This window comes from Ovis aries, chromosome 3 (assembly GCF_016772045.2).
Source record: "Ovis aries strain OAR_USU_Benz2616 breed Rambouillet chromosome 3, ARS-UI_Ramb_v3.0, whole genome shotgun sequence".
NCBI classification, from domain to species: Eukaryota; Metazoa; Chordata; class Mammalia; order Artiodactyla; family Bovidae; genus Ovis; species Ovis aries.
In genome coordinates, this window is record NC_056056.1 from 144907568 (window position 1) to 144918419 (window position 10852).

A 10852-nucleotide genomic window follows, 5' to 3' on the forward strand; every position below is an offset into this window, starting at 1 on the left:
CCCACAAGAGACTGACGCAGACTTGCCTGAGAGCTAGTGTCCAGGAGTCTCTGGTGGAGGCATGGGTCAGCAGTGGCCTGCTGCAGGTTCAGGGGCACTGAGTGCGGCAGTGTGTCCATGGGACCTTTTGAAGGAGGTTGCCCATTATCTTCATTACCTGCACTCTAGATTGGTCTCAGGTCAAACAACAGGGAGGGAACACAGCCCCACCCTGCAACAGAAAGTTGGATTAAAGATTTACTGAGCATGGCCCCACCCATTAGAACAAGATCCAGTTTCCCCTTCAATCAACCTCTCCCATCAGGAAGCTTCCATAAGGCTCTTATCCTTATCTCTCAAAGGGCAGACACAATGAAAACCACAATAACAGAACACTAATTAAACTGATTACATGGACCACAGCCTTGTCTAACTCTATAAAACTATAAGCCATGCCATGTAGGGCCACCCAAGATGGATGGGTCATGGTGGAGAATTCTGACAAAATGTGGTCCATTGGAGAAGGCAATGGCAAACCACTTCAGCATTCTTGCTTTGAGAACTCCATGAACAGTATGAAAAGGCAAAAAGATATGACACTGAAAGATGAACTCCCCAGGTCAGTAGGTGCCCAATAAAGAGATGGAGCCAAAGCAAAAACAACACCCAGTTTGTAAAGTCCGATGCTATAAAGAACAATAATGTATAGGAAGATGGAATGTTAGGTCCACGAATTAAGGTAAATTGGAAGTGGTCAAACAGACGGCGAGAGTGAACATTGACTTTTTAGGAATCAGTGAATTAAAATGGACAGAAATGGGTGAATTTAACTCAGATGACCATTATATCTGCTACTGTGGGCAAGAATGCCTTAGAAAAAATGGAGTAGCCCTCATAGTCAACAAAAGAGTCCAAGATTGCAGTAGTTGGGTGCAATCTCAAAAATGACAGAATGATCTCTGTTCATTTCCAAGGCAAACCATTCAATATCACAGTAATCCAAGTCTGTGACCCAACCAATAATGCTGAAAAAGCTGAAGTTGAATGGTTCTATGAAGACCTAGAAGACCTTCTGGAACTAATACCCAAAAAAGATGTCCTTTTCATTATAGGGGACTGAAATGCAAAAGTAGGAAAAGTAGGAAATTGCCTGGAGTAACAGGCAAATTTGGCCTTGGAGTACAAAATGAAGCAAGGAAAAGGCTAACAGAGCTTTGCCAAGAGAACACACTGGTCATACAAACACCCTCTTCCAACAACACAAGAGAAGACTCTACACATGGATATCACCAGATGGTCAATACTGAAATTAGATTGATTATATTCTTTGCAGCCAAAGATGGAGAAGCTTTTTACAGTCAGTATAAAGAAGACTGGGAGCTCACTGTGACTGAGATCATGAACTTCTTATTGCCAAATTCAGACTGAAATTGAAGAAAGTAGGGAAAACCACTAGACCATTCAGGTATGACCTAAATCAAATCCCTTATGATTATATGGTAGAAGTGACAAATAGATTCAAGGGACTAGATCTGAGAGAGTGCCTGCAGAACTATGGATGGAGGTTTGTCACATTGTACAGGAGGCAGTGATCAAGACCATCCTCAAGAAAAAGAAGTGCAAAAAGGCAAAATGGTAGTCTGGGGAGCCCTTACAAATAGCTGAGGAAAGAAGAGAAGCTAAAGGCAAAGGAGAAAAGGAAAGATATACCCATCTGAATCCAGAGTTCCAAAGAATAGCAAGGAGAGGTAAGAAAGTCTTCCTTGGTGATCAGTGCAAAGAAATAGAGGAAAACAATAGAATGGGAAAGACTAGAGATCTCTTCAAGAAAATTGCAGATACCAAGGAAACATTTCATGCAAAGATGGACACAATAAAGGACAGAAATGGCCTAAAAGAAGCAGCAGATATTAAGAGGTGGCAAGAATACACAGAACTGTACAAAAAAGATCTTCACGACCAAGATAATCATGATGGTGTTATCTCTCACATAGAGCCAGACATCCTGGAATGTGAAGTCAAGAGGGTCTTAGGAAGAATCTCTACAAACAAAGCTAATGGAGATGATGGAATTCCAGATGAGCTATTTCAAATCCTAAAAGACGATGCTGTGAAAGTGCTGCACTCAATATGCAAGCAAATTTGGAAAACTCAGCAGTGGCCACAGGACTGGAAAAGGTCAGTTTTCATTCCAGTCCCAAAGAAAGGCAATGCCGGTGAAAGTTGCTCAGTTGTGTCCAACTCTTTGTGACGCCATAGACTATACAGTCCATGGAATTTTCCAGGCCAGAATACTGGAGTGGGTAGCCTTTCCCTTCTCCAGGGGATCTTCCCAATCCAAGGATTGAACCCAGGTCTCCCGCATTGCAGGTGGAGTCTTTCCCAGCTGAACCACCAGGGAAGCCCCACGTTTTGAGCACAGTTGCACTCATCTCACACGCTAGCAAAGTAATGCTCAGAATTCTCCAGTCAGGTTTCAACAGTACGTGAACCGTGAACTTCTAGATGTTCAAGCTGAATTTAGAAAAGCCAGAAGAACCAGAGATCAAATTGCCAACATCTGTTGGATCATTGAAAAAGCAAGAGAGTTCCAGAAAAACATCTACTTCTGCTTTATTGACTACGCCAAAGACTTTGACGTGTGAATCACAATAAACTGTGGAAAATTCTTCAAGAGATGGGAATACCAGGCCACCTCACCTGCCTCCTGAGAAATCTGTATGTAGGTCAAGAAGCAACAGTTAGAACTGGACATGGAAAAACAGACTGGTTCCAAATCGGGAAAGGGGTACATCAAGGCTGTATACTGTCACCCTGCTTATTTAACTTCTATGCAGAGTACACCATGCAAAATGCCAGGCTGGATGAAGCACAAACAAATCAAGGTTGTAGGGAGAAATACCGATAACCTCAGATATGCAGATAACACCGCCTTTATGGCAGAAAGTGAAGAACTAAAGAGCCTCTTGATGAAAGTGAAAGAGGAGGATGACAAAGCTGGCTTAAAACTCAACACTCAGAAAACTAAGATCATGGCATCTGGTCCCATCACTTCATGGCAAATAGATGGGGAAACAATGAAAACAGCGAGAGACTGTATATTTTTTGGCTCCAAAATCACTGCAGATGGTGATTGCAGGCCATGAAATTAAAAGATGTTTGCTCCTTGGAAGAAAAGCCATCACCAACCTAGACAGCATATTAAAAAGCAGAGACATTACTCTGCTAACAAAGGTCTGTCTAGTCAAAGCTATGCTTTTTCCAGTAGTCATGTATGGATGTGAGAGTTGGACTATAAAGAAAGCTGAGCACGAAAGAATTGATGCTTTTGAATTGTGGTGTTGGAGAAGACTCTGGAGAGTCCCTTGGACTGCAAAGAGATCCAAGCAGTCTATCCTAAAGGAAATCAGTCCTGAATACTCAATGAAAGGACTGATGCTGAAGCTGAAGGTCTAATACTTTGGCCACATGATGCGAAGAACTGACTCGCTGGAAAAGACCCTGATGCTGGGAAAGATTGAAGGCAGGAGAATGGGATGATAGAGAATGAGATAGTTGGATGGCATCACTGACTCAATGGATTGAGTTTGAGCAAGCTCCGGGAGTTAGTGATGAACAGGGAAGCCTGGCGTGCTGCAGTCCATGGGGTTGTAAACAACTGGATACGACTGAGTGACTGGACTGAACTGAACTGAGTCCAGTTAAAAGCTTCAATTTCATATCTGATGCAACACTCTTCTCCAGTGCTGGTCAGACTTTTTCATCTTCTGTCTTCTCTCTAGAGCTTGGGGAAGGGATGGCAGGGAAGAAAAACTTGTTTTGTCTTCTTTGGGTGATTACAATCTGCTTTTTGTTGCTTTTCTGGTAATGCTGATGGGAGAGGATGCCTGGTTGCAGAGTGCAGATGCTGACTTTCTGACGGGGTTCCCACTACAACATCCCTTCCTCTGGGATCTTTGGTTTCAGATCAGCCTCTTCCCTTGACCTCTTCTTACTACCAGACCACTTTCCTGGCAATGGCTTCCACGAGTGCTGTTCTGGTTGATGATTCCCTTCCATGCAGTTTCTGTGGATCCATCAACCACACATAAAGTCATGTTATTCATACAAAGTCGCACAAGTGCTGACTCCAATGGCTGCTTTCTCCATACTGCTTCTCCCCTGTTCCCCTTCCTCTGTTCATGTCAGCCTGGGGGCACATATGCAAGACCTCTTTCTCAGCAGATACCAAATGGGGAGAAAATGACAGTGCCCTGATATGTACACACCTACATTTCACACATATGATTCTCTTGTGTACTGCTGATCAACCCTGGGCTTGCATTACAAGATACCAATTTTGTGAAGTTATTTTTCTAATAGCAGTTCTTGGTCAAAATTATTCTTGATCAAAATTGTAAAAGGAATAGCTGTTTCAATTCTAAATAAGGTAGTTCTAATGAAAGCCTGAGATCGCCTCAGACATCATATCATATCATATTATATTATATGCACAAGAATCTTTGTTTCACTGAAGAAGACACTATTTTAGTAGTTTATTCTCAGTCCTGAAACTTTAAAAAATTTGTGATGTATGAATTTTATTTTATTAGAGGTAGTTTGAGACATCTGTGTAAATTTTAGACACCTTCCAGACAATTCCATTATATTTTATAGATGTCCATTTCCCCTATAATTTTTTCAGCTTAATTTTTATTTTTGATTAAGTTTTTGTGGGTATCCTACCCCATCATCAGTATAATCTTTTCTAGATTTTTACTTTGGGGTCACTTTAAGCTGCTTTGGGGCATTCTAATTTTGTATTCTCTATCTGATATTTCCAACAGCTACAGTTCTTGAGGGCCTAATTCTTTATTTCGCCAGCTCTTTTGCTCATGGCTGGTGTGTTTTATAATTTTGGATGGTGATACCATGTTTGTATGAATTTTGTATGTTAATTTATTGTTTGGGGGTTTCCCAAACCAATCAGAGACTGAATTTTAACCCCAAATGCATGAGGGTAAACCAGTAGTTATGAATTTCAGAAGATATTTTTTATTTTTTAAGCACCCTAAATCTGTGCCAAGACAGAACAATCTTGAGTTTCCTTTTTGCTGATAGGCAGACAGCAATTTTCTAGCTTTCTTTTTTTACTGAGGTTGAGCACATGGATTTCAACTCCAAATCCCTGGTTTTTGTAAGTTCAAGATCTTATTTTCTGTCTGCAGGTCACTCTTAAAAACCAAGCCTTTAGAAAATGGGAACTGTCCACTGCTCTGAGGCCAGTTATACTTTTAGGGTCAGCCTGCAACTATGGGTAACAACTTGCTTTTAGGGGGAATTACCCATACATTAAAAAAAATGAACTCAGGTATGCATTGGAGAGAATGACTTATATTTGATTCAGTTTTTCCAAGTATCTTATAGGAAAAAAAATGAAAACATCTAGCCTGCTATTCCTTTAAATTTTAAATCCTACCTACTCATATTTTAGAATTTTCTCCATATCTTGCTCTGAGCAATGTAATAAGAAAATACTGTTTATTGCATGCCATTTATGTGCCAAGTGCTTTATATTTGTGATTCTATTTTGTTGTAATCTTTACTGTAATTCTGATTATACCATATAAATGGGACTCTATCTATTACTCTTTGTATCCACCCCTTGTGTGTACTCTGTATATTGCTATGATGTTGTTGTTGTTCAGTTGCTAAGTTGTGTCTGACTCTTTGCGACCCCATGGACTACAGCACGACAGCATTCCCTGTCCTTTACAGTCTCCCAGAGTTTGCTCAAATTCAAGTCCATTGAGTCGGTGATGATATCTAAACATCTCATCCTCTGTTGCCCCCTTATCATTTTGCCTTCAATCTTTCCCAACATCAGGGTCTTTGCCAATGAGTCAGCTCTTTGCATCAGGTGGCCAAAGTATTGGCGCTTCCACTTCAGCATCAGTTCTTCCATTGTGCCATATAGTTGGTCTTCACTCAGTCGAGCTCCTAAAACTCTGAATTTCCTAAGTGACAAGAGCTGTTAAGGTGTCTCTCCTTCCATTAATTGGGCTTCCCAGGCAGTGCTAGTGGTAAAGAACCCTCCTGCCAATGCAGGGTTTGATCCCTAGGTTGGGAAGATACTCTGGAGAAGGAAATGACAACCCACTCCATTATAATTAGGAGGGCTGGAGCTTTCAGTCCTACCACGTGCCCTCCTGGGAAGGTAGAGGGTCTGGAGGTTAAATTCATTGCCAATGGCCAGTGATTTAATCAATCATGCCTATGTAATGAACCTCCATAAAACCTGAAAGGACAGGTTGGTGAATTTGTGGAGATTCAGGAAGAATGGTATGCCATTCAGGAATAGTGGGATGTCCGGGCCCTTTCCCTAGACCTTACCCTATGCATCTCTTCTATGTGGCTGGTGCTGAGTTATGCCTGCTAAAATAAACTGCTAATGTAGTGAGTAAGGTGTTTCTCTGAGTTCTGCAAGCCACTCTAACAAATTAATCAAACCAAATTTGATTGGTTGGAACCTTCAGTCCATAGCTGGTGACAGCACTGGTGATAGGCACGTAGAAAAAATGTACCTATTTTCAGATAAAGACCTGTGACCAGGTAAGTGAAGTGACTTGCCGAAGGTTACAGAGGTAGTCAGTGATTGATTTGTAGTAAAACATCAGATGCCAAAGTCCATAACCCCTGCCATTTGGGAAGTTATTTCTTTCATTAGTTTCTGAAAAGCCAAGGTGACTAGCTGAATTATGAAAGTGGCTTGATTGAATGATAACTGAAAAAAAATTCTTTGCATCATTAATTTTAAGTTACATTGAATTTTAATAGTTAGAGGATTTATATTGTATAGAATCAAAGAAATTTCATAGAGTCAGCATTACAGAGTAAAACTTCCAGGCTCTATTGGTTATACATTGTGCCAGTTTTTGTCTTATTTCTGAAAAGTAGATAACATTTGTTTTGAAAACTGTATTTTGAGTTCTTACCTTATTCAAGGGAAATATTAAAAACCACTGTGCTTTATTTCTTTCCTTCCCTACTTTTCTTAGTCCCAGATATAAAGGAGATTGGCAAACTTGTTTTTACTGAGTCCATTATAAAAATCAGTTTATTATTATTTCTAAAAAACCCACAAAAATTAGTTCAAAATGTCTTATTCTTACAAGTCTCTAAACATTCTAAAATAGATAAAATTGCCTTGCTTCAACTAATCTATTACCGTTTTCTATTTAAGTCAAAATATTTAAACTAGAGAACACTTTCTTCAGTAGAGGCTAAAGCTAGCAAACTGGTGATCAAAGTCAAGCGAATATCACAAAGAATATCTATACCTAGAGAGAGTATGTAGTGAAGATGAGATTCTCACAATAGATGAGTAGATATTGTATGCTGAATAGAAAGGCTATTTTGGATCTTTTCAGGATAAATCAGCCTGTAACAAATTGTGAGTCACCACTGCTGTGGTTCATTCTCAGATGGAATTTGAAATAAATGAATATGTGTGCTCTCTGAGTATAAAGATTCTGACTTATAGTGCCTTTTTCAGTTTAGTGCTATGAAAAAAATGACTTCCATTGTCTGAAAGAGTAGTTTTCGGTAGAGTCTGGAAAACGTTCTTATACTTTTAATGGCAAATTTAAAAATGTTGTCCACAGGGTTCTATATTGTGCAGCTGGAGGCGAAGTCTGAGTCCATTTCACAGAAAGCGTGGAGCCTTGATTACTGGATGGGCTCCCATGGCGGCATGCACAGAAAACAGCTTTTCAGTCTTTAGAGTCAGAGTGTGGGTTTGCTTATGTTAGGTTGTAAATCAATGCTTTTTAACTGCAAAATTGAAATACAAAATATTTTGGCAATATAGTTTCAAAAAAACACACAAAGAGCTGTAAAAGTCAGTATTTAGGCAAAAGAATATTTCCAAAATAGGATAGTTTTGAGTGACAGTATGATTTTAACATGCCTTATTCATTTCCATGCACCTCTTTATGTAGAGCATGATATTAGATCAAAGGCGGGGACATCTCTTATTCACTTTTTTATCCTCTCACTCCTACTATGCCTGGTCAGTCTTGGATGAAGGTCTTTGGAGATATCCATCTAAATGGTCATGGACAAGCCTCTGCTTGAACCTGTTTCAACACAGTTACCCCCACTATACCAGTCAACTCATTCTGGTTTTGACAGCTTAGGTGAAAACCTTTTCTTCTCTTGAAGAATTTTTATTCTCTCTTCTTTAATTAAAACTGAGCAGAGCCATGCATCTTCCCTGCCTGCAAGTACAAAGGCCCCTCTGTGTCTCTTGCTTCTTGTTTGTAGAAAAGCTGAAGTCTCCCAGGCCTCCCAGGCTCACATAAGAGCAGGCTTGAGCAATGAATGATTAGGACAATAAAGTCATAGACTCAGTGTCTGATGAAAAATTGGGATTAATGCTGTTGCTTATAATCATCTATATTTTTGTGGGCATTAGAATAATTGTAGCTTGCTCTAAAATTTTCAGCAAAGAGATGCTACAGACCCATGCTGATAATTCTCAATCTAAGATCTCAATGCCCTTTCTCAGCATGAAACAGAGAAGAGGGACCTTTGCCCCTAATCTCATATGGAAGGATATCTGACAGTGGGAATTGGCAAGCAGCTTTTCTATTTATCTCTGTTTTCCTCGAATCTTAATCATAAAAATGAGATCCCTAGGTAACATTTAACCTAATTCTTGACTTCTACTTTACTGAACATACACAATGCCTTGCCTAACCTGTTGATTCCTTTCCTGGATTAAAAGGAGTAAAAAGTGAAGAAGTAAGTAGTAAAATAATAACTGACTCTCTAAGCCAAACTTCCTCTTAGCAAATTTGCATGTTGACCATGTGGGCAATACAGCGTCCAAAAAAGGATCAGGAGAAGTCAGTCGGTCTGCACTCAATGGAAAAATGACAAAGAATCTGACCTCTTACCTTAATGATTAACTGGGATTGTTTCTCCCTTTTCCCTAAAAAATTGTCATGGCTGAGCGAACCTCAAACAAGTGTTCACTATCTCTCCAGATTGCCAGATTTTCTGAATAAAGCAGATTTCCTTTCTCATCAACACTTGCCTCTCAGTTGTTTGATTTTGAAAGGTGAAAAGCCAAATCTGTTCAGTAAATAACTTTCTCACGCCAGGCTTGTCCTCTGAAGCCTCACAGAGCAAGTCTGTTCCTTCTTCCATGTGAAAAGCCTTTTAGACATTTGAAGTCAAATACAATGACACAAAATTTGATTTATGGTGTGGCAAGTGCTACACGACTGGGTTAGGAAGATCTCCTGGGGAAGGGAACAGCGACCCACTCCAGTAGAACTGCCTAGAGAATTCCATGGACAGAGGAGCCTGTGCTGGGTCTTTGTTGCTGTATGCGGGATTTATCTAGCTGCAGAGAGCCAGGGCTACTGTCTAGTTGCAGTGTACAACCTGCTCATTGTGGTGGCTTCTCTTGTTGTGGAGCACAGCCTCTAGGTGTGCAGGCTTCAGCAGCTGGCAGCGTGTGGCCTTAGTGGTTGTGGCATGTGGGCCTAGTTGCCCCACTGCATGTGGAATCTTTCCAGACCAGGGATTGAATCATGTCCCCTGCATAGGCAGGCAGATTCTTAACTTTTGGACCATCAGGGAAGTCCCTAGGATTTGGATTTTGAAGAAGTTTTTTTCTTTTTTTTTAATGGGTCACCATCACACTCGTTTAAATTGTGCTAATCTTGTTGTCAACCAAAATCCCTGTTCTCTTTTCTCATGCTTTTTAAACACTTCCACACGTCCTTGAGTAGAGTTTGAGTTAGACTTTGAAATTTGCATTTATCTGTCTTAAATTTCTTGTTGTATTTAGCTTATCATTTTGGCTTACCAGAATCTTCATAAATTTTTCTTCTATTAGCTAAAGAACCTATAATGCTCTTTTATGTCACTTCCAGCCTCATCTCTCATCACTCCCACCCTCATACACTCTACTGCATACATACAATCAGAAATATAATTCTTGAGACGTCATGCTTTATCTCAGTTTGAGTCATTGCATATACTATTTTGTTATGCTTTTTCCTTTTTTTTTTCCCTATGCTAGCTCTTATTCTTCAAGGCTTGACTGAGACATCACTTTTTCTAGGACTTTGTTTATTACTGGGTGAGATGGCCTACCTCAGAGCTCTTATAGTACTCTGTATTTATGTTAGTCCTCGGTTTAGTTCACTTCAGTCGCTCAGTTGTGTCTGACTCTTTGCAGCCCCATGAATTGCAGCACGCCAGGCCTCCCTGTCCATCACCAGCTCCCGGAATTCACTCAAACTTATGTCCATCGAGTCGGTGATGCCATCCAGCCATCTCATCCTCTGTCGTCCCCTTCTCCTCCTGCCCCCAATCCCCCCCAGCATCAGAGTCTTTTCCAGTGAGTCAATTCTTCGCATGAGGTGGCCAAAGTACTGGAGTTTCAGCTTTAGCATCAGTCCTTCCAATGAACACCCTGGACTGACCTCCTTCAGAATGGACTGGTTCGATCTCCTTGCAGTCCAAGGGACTCTCAAGAGTCTTCTCCAACACCACAGTTCAAAAGCATCAATTCTTCAGTGCTCAGCTTTCTTCACAGTCCAACTCTCACATCCATACATGACAACTGGAAAACCATAGCCTTGACTAGATGGACGTTTGTTGGCAAAGTAATGTCTCTGCTTTTGAATATGCTGTCTAGGTTGGTCATAACTTTCCTTCCAAGGAGTGTCTTTTTTTAAAAAAATTTTACTTTATTTTACAATACTGTATTGGTTTTGCCGTATATCAACATGAATCTTCCACGGGTGTACATGAGTTCCCAATCCTGAACCCCACTCCCACCTCCCTCCCCACTGGGTCATTCCAGTGCACTAGC